Here is a 12,887-nt window from a genome sequence, read left to right on the forward strand (position 1 = left end):
CCCTGTTATACTGTCTCTACCGACCTCAACTAAATCAATGTAACCAGTGTCACCATGCCATGTTATGCTGCCACTGCCTTTTTTACTTCGAATTGTGTCCAGAGACAATTCAAGGTTCACCTTCCAACTCCAATAATTTTGTGAGACCTTTCTTAACACATGGGACTACCCAATTCCATTTCAGATGGCACACTCTCCAGTAAACTTATAGATCCTACATTAGACTAGGGCCTAGGGGACTGGGTACATGTACACATGTATCCATAATTTAGGAGCAACTATACATCTCAAAGTATAAGTGCTTAATAGTCCTCTATAATTAGACTTGGACATAATAAGCTCAGCAATCTAGAATAACCTAAAGAAGGCACCATAAATTTCTGATCAAAAATTTATTACTAAGGCCTAGACACCCTTCTACCCCTACCTCACATCCCTCAATCACTCAACTTACTACACAAAATAAAGTAAGATATACCTCCTAATCTCTTCTGACAATATCAGCATTATTGTCACCCCTTGATAATCTTGAGAAGAAAAATGGTATACAATTAGCCAAGAGATATACTGTCAAAAAATATATATATTTCAACTAAAGGACATTATTGTGTCTATGAAGTCCTTTATTAGAATCATCAAACAATTAAATGCAGTAACACTGATGGCTAACTTAGACCTCACTAAAATCCTAGGTATGTTTCCTCCCAATTTATGGCCATACCCCATAGACCAATTTGGATAAAACAAATGACACTCAATGCTTTAACAGCTGGGAGAAACTCCTTGTCAGATAAAGAAGGGACTACAAAAGCTGGAAAAGGGCAAGAGACTGGTCCACTTACTAGTGGCCTCTTTGGTCACTAACAAGCCACTCCATCACCTGGGGCTCAAGCCAGAAAATCCTAGAATTGTGCTGGGCTAGTGACACGAGGGAGAGAGATGACCCAGGAACCAAGCTCATGGCAGCAGGCAATACAAATCTTTATTCATCCGAACACCCCAGAGTTGGGCAGTAGCACACCTGGTTAGGCCACATGGTGCAAACCGCAATGGCCACCGTCTACCTCCTGGCCTGCATGCGTGCTCTCCTCCAAGTCAGAACACAGAAGAGACAAGACAGAAATGAAAGTGGCTTGACAATACCATACATGGTTAGGAAAGGGACAGAGAAAAGTGGAAATGGCAGAGGCTTCCTTAGCAACTGTTCCTAGGGGTTTAACTGGTAGAATTTATAATACCCTGTGGTCTTGAGGGTAGAAAAGGAATATGTTAAATGGGCAGAATGGGTGGGGGAATAGAGTGGAGGCCTTAAGTCATTTGTTAGGCAAAGCAGAACATTGATATGTAGACAATAAAAGGACGGGCCATAGTATCAGGGAATGCAGGGTGGAGCAGGCTTAATATTTTAAGGAATGCCAGCTCCTGGAGGTGGGAAAATGTAGGATGTTTTGTGAGGCAGGGAAGTCTTATACGGCGGGTGACCTTTTGAGGTTCCTGTGTCCCCCCCTTTTGCTCAACCCCTCCATAGAGAGAGAGACTAACAGGATGGACTCACCTCTCAGGTCAAGCCCTGCCAGGCTCCACCACATCCCCACAACCTCCCTACAGAATTGCCCCATAGATCTGATATCTAATAGATATCTAATAGAACCCATTCTCCACCATCACTTGTCATTTCCATCAGGAAAGTCATCATAAGCCTTTTAAGGGGCCATTCAAAGGCCTTTCCCTCTCTATAAAATAGCAATGGTAGGAACTTCCCCACTTTCTGAAGAAAGGCTGGGTCAGCCTACTCTGCCACTCAAGAAGACAAGCCCTGAAATGAGTGCAGCCTAGAATGTTCCCAGCTGGGAGTTGGGTGGTAGCGCAGCAGTTAAGCACACGTGGCGCAAAACACAAGGACATGAGTAAGGATCCCGGCTCAAGCCCCTGGCTCCCCAACTGCAGGAGGGTAGCTTCACAGGCAGTGAAACAAGTCTGCAGGTGTCTGTCTTTCTCTCCCCCTCTCTGTCTTCCCCTCCTCTCTCCATTTCTCTCTGTCCTATCCAACATCGACATCAACAACAACAATAAAAACAATAAGGGCAACAAAAGGGAAAATAAATAAATGTAATTAAAAAAAATTTTTTTTAAGAATTTTCCCAGCTGTGACTATTGAATGTGAGCTCAGACTGACAGGAACTTGAAGTTATATAGGCTCCTGTGCTAAGTATGTATGTACATGAGTCCTGGGTCAGATTGATGTGGTAAATACTTAATTGTATTTATATGTATTCTTCAAGTTTGGGAACTACATCCTGCCCTAGTTCAGCTTTCTAGTTCTATTCTTAACTCTGACATCATCTTCCCAGACAATATTTTTAATCCACCTCATGTTAACAATCAAGCTCAGGCTAAAATCACTAGTCATATGCACCTAGAATTGAATTCCTAGCTACTTACCATACTAAAATCCCTATTCTCACCTGCTCTATTCCTACTTTCTGGTTCCTGTTTATTAAACATTTTGTCCTGCTCCATAATTTACTGCCTTTTGATATTAAGAATTCCTTTTCCCCTTTCAATACTAACTCCTGGTTCTCTTCTCCTTTAACTGCTTGGCTTCTGCCTCTCCTAGGCCCTTTGCTAGCTATGGTAGCTCTATCGATGATTATTCCTTGCCTCATTCAATTCCTCAAGAAACGCATACATGACATAATTAATGTTACAGTACAGAGAGTCTCAGTTCACACTTACACTCGTATTCCTTTAGAGGAAAGAAATGCTCTAACTGACATTGATCCATAACACAAGCAACTTAATTATCCAAAGGTATTTGAGAGAAGCATAGGGGTTAAACCCGTAGGGTGAGACAGAGAGAAGATGGATATCAAAAGGCCATACAGTTTGGAATTTCTCTTGTCTGGGGTCTGAGGTGTGTGATGAAGTGTGTGATAAGGTGTGTTCTTCTGTGATCAGAAGGTGACTTTGAATAAGTGAATCTGCAGCCATGTGGCCTGCAGTTAATGGAGGGAAGTACTGGGGTATCTGTGGGCCTGAGAGTCAAGAAGGAAAGAACCAAGTCTGAGTTTCCCCCCTTATGCTCACCTCGGTTGAGAGAGACTTACCAAGAGGTTATCGTCTCAGACCTCCATCCAAAGATGGGGGTGGTTCTCCCTAAGCTCTATCAGGCTCACACATGTTCCCAACAGCCTTTCACACAACAAGTTGCAGAAGTTACTATATAATTCCATCCTGAACTCCATGAGTAGACAACCTCACCAATGTGCCCCTAAACCTCACCTCTCCATACTCCTACCCAACTAGAGGAAGATAGAGACAGGCTGGTGTTATAGATCGACCTGCCAATGCCTATGTTCAGCAGAGATGCAATTACAGAAGCTAGAAATCCTACCTGCTACACCCCCAAAGGAAGTTTGGTCCATACTCCAAGAAGGAATGAAATGTTATGGAAAGATGACTGGAGGTCTCTGAAACCCAATTCCATTAGGACCAAGAGAGAGAAGAAAGACATTGTGACATTGTAATAGATATAGATGTAACTTAAAATGGAAGAGAAGGACCATAGAAGAAAAATAGATAGATAGATAGATAGATAGATAGATAGATAGATAGATAGATAGATAATAGTCATCCCATGTCTTTGAACTTGGGAGAACCACTGTAGTTTCCAATGGTAGGGATGGGGTCACAGAACTCTGCTGGTGTGATCAGTGTGGAATTGTACCCCTGTTACTTTGTAATTTTGTAAATCAGTAATAAAAAAATAAAAAAGACTAGCTGCCTTTCCCAAAGCTGAAGAAAAATTTTTAAAAAATAAGTAAAATAATTTAAAAAGAGAGAACTGGTGAGCTACAGAATAATGAGATACATGAGTCAATAACAATAAAGGAAATTGACAGCTGAGTTACTAGATAAAAGACAAGAGAGTTACCTAAAATCTAGAGAAACAAATTAGAATGTATGTTGAACCATTCAATCAAAGTTGGTATTTGAAAGTAAGTTTGAATTCCCCTTTTAAGATCTGTTTAGGGCAACTCATTTTTTCTGTATCTGAGGGCAGAGCACAGAATAACTCTTCATTGCCTGACTTGAACCGTTGTCTACAAGAACACTTCTCAAACTTGGAGTGTTGTTAAAAATGCAGAAATTTTATACATGTACTAACACTGCATATACTGTGAACTATTACTCTCCCAATAAAAATTAATGCAGCTGTTGCTTGAGGAGTTAGTTCTAGGTGGGGCTTAAGATTCTGCCTCTCTAACTGGCTCCCACATGACGTTTATGCTGCTGAACCACTTATGGACTGTGCTTTGAATAGAAGAAAGACTCTGCTCAAGTGCCAAAGAGATCTCTCTGAAATGAAAGTCAGACCACAGCAGTTCCTACTTAAAATTCTTCTGTGACTTCCACTAAAATTAGAGACATTTCTAAACTCTGTATGGTACACCGTGGGACACACTATGATGTGTGGTTCTTGCCCACATGGCTGCTAAATGTTGATCCACTCTCTCCTTGTGCACCCTCCTTCCACTACAAATGGCTCTCAAAGCACTTCCCAAAGTGTCTTGTTTATTTTAAATGATATTTATCAGCATCTGGAATTCTAAATTATTCTAAATCTATAGAGCACAAAAATCCTAGAATTTAGGCTATAGTTTGCACCATTATATTCTCAACATCTATCCCAGTGCCTGCTCTGCTATAACACCAGTGCTTAGCACAAACAAACTCTAAAAACTACAGCCTGAACCACAAAAGCAGCACAAACAATGGAGTCTGTGATAGGAAAGTCTGGTCAAGAGGAGCTTGAAGACTAATCTCTGCAATACACACCCACACCTTGTATCCTAAAATTAACTCCAATTGAAGTCAAATCCCTACAGCAAATAGTACCAGACCCAAACTCCAGGGATCCCAGCAGATGGTTCATCCTTAGCAATGTCTGACAAAACAAAAGCCCATGACAACAGTGCAGTTGGGCCCTCTCTTGGTATTTGTTGTACAAGTCATCCTTTAGGCTCTAGAGAAATACCTTTGTGAGAGGGATGATTTCCTGGGCAAAGGTGACTAAACTGAGGATCACCCCAAAGGAGATGAATTTGTGAATGTGACACCACTTCCAACAAAGTTTCCAGTTGTGTGAGGGCCCCATGTCTGTCTCCCAGTCTTGTGGTGCAGTAAAATCCAAACAAGAATGTACATTATTAGGCAGCTCTTGCCATGGAAAATGGCCATCATATGTTTCTTTTCAACTTATCCCTCATTCCATCCCCAAGGGTAGAAATAAAACATTCTGAAGGTCTGAAAACATTCTAAATAAGCCATCATTTAAATGTAATGGCTGTTCATGCTATACATATAAATAAATATCCATACTAAATTTAAACACATTTATAAGGTCTTAGTAAAGACTTTGTGTTTTCTCTATAAATGTCCAAGAAGATTAATTAAGAGCAGGATGAGTCATTCACCCAGATTGATTAAGCATACATTTAAGGGTCAGACTAGAAACAATGCCTAGATACATTAACATACAATTTGCCTGCAGTGATTAGTATATTTATTTTACTTACTGACAATATTTCTGGAATTAAGTCATTGTTAATCTATGTCTGGAAGGAAAGACAGGACCACACTATTTTCCATCCAAGAAGCAATCATCTCTCAGTTTCCAATACCCCCAAACTTTCTCTCCCCACCCCCAAACTTTCAGACTCCTTTAAAGCTTGAGAAGAGAACAAGGTACCACAGGTTACAGGGAATGCTACTAAAAGCTGCGTTCAAACTTAGCCCACTGCTTCCTCAGTTAGCCCTCTGAAAAACATCTCTGGCCTTTCTGAAATTTTCTCCATTTTTATACCTTCATTTTGTACAAGTTAGTCTTTCCACAAAGCATTATATCTTGGTGTCTAGGCCTAAAAAGTAGTAGGGAAATTTGAATTATAACCACATATAGTATAATGTACTGCTTGTGTTACACCCTTAATTTCAATTGTTATTCACAGGGGAGCTTTTTGGGACCCTCATGGGGCTCCAAGCTCTTGACAATTTTGTACTGCAGATAAGGGCTAAGGACTGAGTGGTCTTCCCAATGATGGTGGATTGTTTGAAAGGGTTGCTGGACTTGGCACAATGAGACAGTCATATGGTTATCACTGGTTTATACACGGAAGGCAGGAAACATGTACAAAATATCTATGGATCCTCATGGTATTGAACTGTCTTCATATAGCTAGAACTGATAAAAGTAGATATTATACACCAACTTGAAATGTCATGTCTGTACTCTTAGGTCTCGGGCTGTGTTGTCTTAACACATGTCATAGTAAATAAAGGTGGCCTCTGTTTGTTTGTTTGTTTTGTTTTGTGTTTGTCTTTGTTTTGTTACTAGGATTCTTGGGCCCCAGAATGAGCAGTTGAAGACTGACTGAGAGTAACCTTTTCTCCTTGAGTCCCATCACCATCCACACCCCTGATAGAAGTCATACTGAGCCAGTGCCCCAGACCTATCAGTTGCTAGACCATATATTATGCAGGTGATTTTTCTTTGGCTATTCTTGGGCTATAGAAGCCAAATCTCTGGCACTCATCTAAGCCATGTTTATTAATATAACTATTATGAGGTTTTCTTTGAAAGGTTTTCATACTTCCAGACTGACCACATGGTTCTAAATAGAATATTACAAAACAGTTATAAGAAAACAGGCGCTCTTGAGTAGAAAGTTAAAGGGGCTAGGATCTAGTCCTCCTCAAGTAAATAGTGGAAGATTGGGTTTCAGGAAAACTTTACACCACTACTGTTCTTCAGTAAAGATCTCCCTCTCTCTCTCTCTCTCTCTCTCTCTCTCTCTCTCTCTCTCTCTCCTCTCTCCTCTCTCCTCTCTTCTCTCTCTCTCCCTCTCTCTCCCTCTCTCTCCTTTTCTCCCCCTCTCTTTCTCCTCCTCTCACACAGTTTCTGTCTCAGCCTCAGTTTATCTTCAAAAGGGGAAGGTTAAGAATATTAAATGATATAGGGAGACAAAGCAAAGAGCTCTTACTGTTGAGTAGTACATGATGGTGACTCAGGGAGAAGTTCTTTAATCCCTGCCTTAGGTTCTGTATTACATATAAAATAGTGACCGTTGCAAATCATCTGTTGAATATTGCATGTCATGCACTTTTCTAAGCACATTATATACCTTAACTCGTTAAATTTTCACAATAGCTCTTTGGAAAAATATTATTCCTGTTCCCGTTTTGCAGATTGATATTCTGCAGTACAAAGAGATGATATGCCCAAGGTCACAATGTCAGTCACTCTCCATTAAAAGAAGACCTTTCAGTGCTAGAGAAAATCTTCTTAATGATACTGATACATGAGAGGTATGTATACAGTCATAAATCCAATGAATATCTCATATAAACTACTAAGATGGAAGTCTCTCTTTTTCCTCTCCTCTTCCATATTAGTAGTTTGATTTGGTTTTGGTTGCCAGTGTGTGCCTAAAGAGAAAACAAAGGAGATCTTTATTCCATCAAGGTCATTTTTCAAAGGTAGCCTCTCAACAAATTTTAAAAGGATATGATGATGTTATAGTTGTTAAGACAAGGAAGAATCATGGAAACACACTATGAAAGTAAGAGCCTTACACAGAATGGAACATGATTAAAACCCTGTACTTCTCATATTCAGCCTGGCTCCCAAATTCACTGTTTCTATAACAAAGCTTGTTGTCCAGGGTAAGGGGGGGAGGGACACATGCTTCATGAGCAGTGAAGCAGATATGCAGGTGTCTCTCTGTCTCTCTCCTTCTGTACCTTCCCCCTCCCTTCTCAAATTATCTCTGTCCTATCAAATTAAATTAAAAAATACCCACCAGGAGCAGTAGATTTGTAGTAGAGGCACGGATCCTCAAAACTAGCCCTAGAGGCAAAAAAGAAAGAAAGAGAGAGACAGAGAGGAAGAAAGAAAGAAAGAAAGAAAGAAAGAAAGAAAGAAAGAAAGAAAGAAAGAAAGAAAGAAGGAAGGAAAGAAAAGAGAAAGAAAGAAAGCCTTTTGTGGTCTATCCCTACTCACTCTCCATAACGAATCACCAATTTTCTACAGACTTCTAGCTTCAACCAACTCTACAGCCTATTAAATCATCATATTTTGGGGTGGGGAGACAGCATAATGGTTATGCAAACAGACTCTCATGCCTGAGGCTCCTAAATCCCAGGTTCAATCCCCCGCACCACCATAAGCCAGAGCTGAGCAGTGCTCTGGTGTTTCTCTTTGTGTTAGTGTGTGTCTCTCTCTCTGCATCTCTCTCAAAAATAAAATTAATAAAAAAAATCATCATATTTTCAGTTTAGACTTCACTTCCTTCAGAAAGATTTCCCTACCTCTCGTGCTCGCTGCACTACAGACTAAGTGACCTCTCCTGGGCAGACAGTGTAGCATTTGCCATAGCCTTATAAGCATCCCCTGTATTTTCAGTGTCTTTCAATGATCTGTAAGCGTTATAAGAACAGAATCTAGAGCCAGTAGTTATTCCTCTATATTCCCCACAGTCTAGGATTGTGCCAAATATAACCATGCACCACAGCAAACAAATGTAAAATGATATCTTTCAGGATAGAGGAGATAGCATAATGGTTATGCAAAAAAAAAAAAATTTTCATACCTGAGGCTCCAAAGTCCCAGGTTCAATCTCACCACCACAAGCCAGAGCTAAGAAGCTCTTGTTAAAAAAAAAAATTATATATATGAATAGATATAGATACATAGATACATAGATAACCATACCATTTCAAGTTCACAGGATCACGTTTCTCATGACTTTAAAGGAATGAAAAGAATTGTAATAAAGTTATAGTTCATTTACTTTCTTAGGGTAACTAAATGATTCACAAAACTGGAGATGGCTTAATAGTACTTATTACCAGGACAGTCTTTCCTAAAGGGACACTGAATCACTCCTTCTATAATTTAAACCCATTTCATTTCATTTGGCTACACGTAAAGATAATTCTCAGCATTAATGATAATTATGACATTTTTCCTTTAGCTTTCTTTCCTGTGGATTTAATAACTCTAGCTTCATAAAGTTTTCTCCACAAAAAATATATTCATTATTTTCATTTCTTTCCCACTTCTCCATAATGCTAATATCTTACTCTTATTGTTAAAATCTCATAATGAAAGAAAATTAGTTTTAGGTTCATGTTTTTACCTTTGTTCTCTGAGGGCTTAAAGACACAAAATAAAACATTCAATAATTTACAGATATTCTCTGCTTTCCAAAAAGTTTGTGTTATACCTCTTCATTTATAACACACTAGTAGTTGTGTTCACTAACTAAAAGAAACCTGAAAAGAATTTTCAGTTTTATGGCAAAAGGTGGTAAGCACAAATAACTTCACCACTGGACTTAAAGGAGCTAGTGTTTTGAACAATTAAGAGTGACCCCACCAAGCCCCATCCCCAAACTACTTTAAAGGGGCTATGTATAGTAGTCTTGATCTTCCCATATGTGATTACTAATTTAGGTTTCATGTGTTGTACAGTATGATTTAGTAGATTGTATTAAGGCTCTGGGGACACTCAAAATATTTTTCCATAAGTCAGTAGTAGGTATCTCTTCACTTTACAGCATTCCAGCATTAGGACAGGCTTCATAAGATGCTTTGCTTTTGAATACCTGGGGAAATCTCTATATCTGTTGGGTGTCAGAAAAGTCATGATATATTTTTCTATGCAAAAATGTGTCAGGATTTTTCTAACAACCCAATATACTTTGTAGCATAAGAAATAAGTTATTTAGTTACAGTTAGTCTACCTAAATTCTTTTAATAACTCAAGATTACTCTTTTGATATATTATTCACAGTTTTGTATATGTATTTATTAAGATATTTAAAATTATTCTATAATCTAAAGAATGGTCTCATTTCACATGCCAAATATTCTGACTTGCATTTCCATGAATTGAATTAAGTGCTATATCTATTTCCTCATCTGAGACTTACAAGCTATGATTGACCTACATGAGACCTATAATCTCTAAGTAGTGGCAGAAATATCAGTAGGAAGCATTAACATTTGCCTCCCTTAACCATTGGTGCTTTACTAGTCATTCATAGGCATTATATTCTTTGAATATTAAGATTTTTGTGAGATCTTTATGACTTCACCAATGTATCCTGGAACCCCACCTCCCCAGAGCCCTGCCCCACTTGGGTAAGAGAGAGACAGGCTGGGAGTAATAGATCAGCTTGCCAATGCCCATGTTCAGCAGGGAAGCAATTACAGAAGCCAGACCTTCCATGTACTGCACCCCATAATGATCCTGGTTCCATACTTCCAGAGGGTTAAAGAATAGGAAAGCTTTTTCAAGGGAGGGGATGGGATACGGAGTTCTGGTGGTGGGAATTGTGTGTAATTGTACTCCTCATATCCTATGGTCTTGTCAATATTTCCATTTAACAGATAAATAAATACATTTTAAAAATCTGTTGCAACAATTTCAAAATAAAGTACTATATTTGAAATCTTAGCACACAAAAAAATATCTTTATGAGGCAGAAGCTACTTTTTTTGACTAGTCTTATTGTTGGGACTCAAGACCTACACAACTCCACTGCTCCCAGCAGCCATTTTATTTTCCTTCTTCTAGATAAAAGATGAAGACAGGGAGTTGGGCGGTAGCACAGCGGGATAAGCACATGTGGCGTGAAGCGCAAGGACTGGAGTAAGGATCCCGGTTCGAGCCCCCAGCTCCCCACCTGCAGGGGAGTCGCTTCAAGGGAGGAGAAGCAGGTCTGTAGGTGTCTATCTTTCTCTCCCCTCTCTGTCTTTCCCTCCTCTCTCCATTTCTCTCTGTCCTATCCAACAACAATAACAATAACAAGAACAATAGTAACTACAGCAATAAAACAAGGGCAACAAAAGGGAATAAATAAATATTTTTTAAAAAAAGGTGAAGACAGAGAAAATGTGAGGGAGAGGGAGATGGAAAGAAGGAGATATACTGCAGCACTGCTCTACCACTTCCAAAACGTTCCCTCTGCAGTTGGTAGCTCAAGGCTTGAACTTGGGTCCTTGCACATAGTAACATGTGCTTTTTCTACCAGGAGAGTCACCTGCTGACTCCAGAGATGATAGATTCTGCTGCTTTCCTTTTTACAGAGGAGGAGATTGAGGTTCTAAAGAACTGGCACAGAAGCTCTCACCAGCAGATGACAGGCTAGTAATCTAACACAAATAGGGACAAGGACAATATGATAAGACTGCTTTATCAGACTTCTGTTCCTTTCACTTCTTCTTGACTGAACATGGCATTGCATCTCAAGTTGGTCTATTTTGATGTTGTCACACCTGAGCTTTTCCTAGAACAAGCAGCTCCTGGTTATGCTACCACTTGAATAAAGGCATGAGAGTGACCCTAGGTGAGACCAGAAGAACAGTTTAGCCAAACCCAAACTGCAGCCCCACAGATTCACAAACAAATAGAAGGGTTGTTTTAAACCACTGACATAGTTTGTCTTGGGTTTTGTTTGTGGGGTGGACAGAGGTGGGAATGCTGTTCTGTTGTAATAGGTAACTAAAAGTGGCATCCCTGGCTTCATGTCACTTATGAAACAGACAAAGGAACATTCTTTGGAGCTCACCACTTCATTTTAGTCAGGTTGCTTCCACCCCTGAGTGCTTCCATCTATGCCTGGGGGATTTCTCTAAAGCCCCAGCAGGAAAATTAGCATTCCATCTGCACTCTCTCCTTAATCAGTAACCAACAGATGTCAGTATAAAAATAAACTCTACTTCCCTTGCTCCCTAGAAGGGATAATAACTGATGCCCAGGTTCTATATAGTTTCCACAGTTTCTGGACAAACTAACTCTCCATTTAACCTGATCTCAGTTTTTCTCAGCATCTGTTCCCCTGTGTCTATTTTTCCCAGGCAGAGGCTGGTATTTCCTGAACATCTCAAATGAGCTTTCACTCAAAGTCTTGTCACAGGTTCTGTTTTAACTCAAAGTACAAGCTAAGATACTGTGATCTCAAGCATGTGTCCTTATCTCCCCCCCCCCTTAGATTCCTTATCTGCAAAATGGGAATAATAAGAGTCTTCTCTCATGGAAGGGATAGTGGGCACTTGCTAGAGATAATGTCCACAAAGCACGCAGTACTGCTCTTGGTGGGGGCAATGTGCCTTCGTCCTGCTTCCTCTCCCCCATGGATTCTGTTCATTCGCCATGGCCCCTTGAAGCATCCTGGCTACTGAAAGACTTGGAATATTAGTGGAGGGAGCCCCAGAGGGTGCGTGAGTTTGGTCACAGGGGCAGAAGGGCTGGGACACTTTTTCTCACTTCCCAGTCACGTCCCAGTTTTCTGAAGTCTGAACTCCACAGCCAAAGTCCATGTCTGAAGGACACAGTGGCTCCTGACTTCTGAGTTGGCACGGTGGGCCGGAGCCTGCTGCTTGCCTGACCCCAGGAACCTGTCCCCGACAGGAAGGAGAAATGCAGTCAAGGAAGTATGACAGACCTGACTGGAAACAATTAAAAAAACATCATCATCTTTGTGGTGGAAGGTGAGCCTGACTTCAGCTGTGACTTTAAAAAAAAAAATGGGGTGGGGAGGATGTTGTATCCCTCTTTAAGAGAGAAGTCTGTCTCCTCAAAAACCTCCCATCCTTTGACAGCCTATAAATATCACCCAGACCTGGAGAAAAAATTAAGAGCAGACTTCCGCCTCACAAACTATGGAACACGTTATGTTTGCTTTAGTACCTTCTGTACTCTTTTTTTTTTTTTTTTAGTCAGAGCTCTGGTTTATGGTGGTACCAGGGATTAAACCTGGGACCTCCAAATCTCAGGTATGAAAATCTGTTGTATAAACCATTGTGCTATCTCCCCAGAC

The 12,887-nt window shown here is 40.1% G+C and overlaps 1 long non-coding RNA gene across 2 annotated transcripts in view; it reads right to left on the minus strand.

The window, feature by feature from the left end:
- LOC132541869 (uncharacterized) overlaps positions 1 to 12,887 on the minus strand; it is a 94,870-nt gene that overhangs the window by 31,426 nt on the left and 50,557 nt on the right. The window lies entirely within an intron of this gene.

The sequence above is a fragment of the Erinaceus europaeus genome, chromosome 12 (genome assembly GCF_950295315.1).
Source record: "Erinaceus europaeus chromosome 12, mEriEur2.1, whole genome shotgun sequence".
Lineage (NCBI taxonomy): Eukaryota > Metazoa > Chordata > Mammalia > Eulipotyphla > Erinaceidae > Erinaceus > Erinaceus europaeus.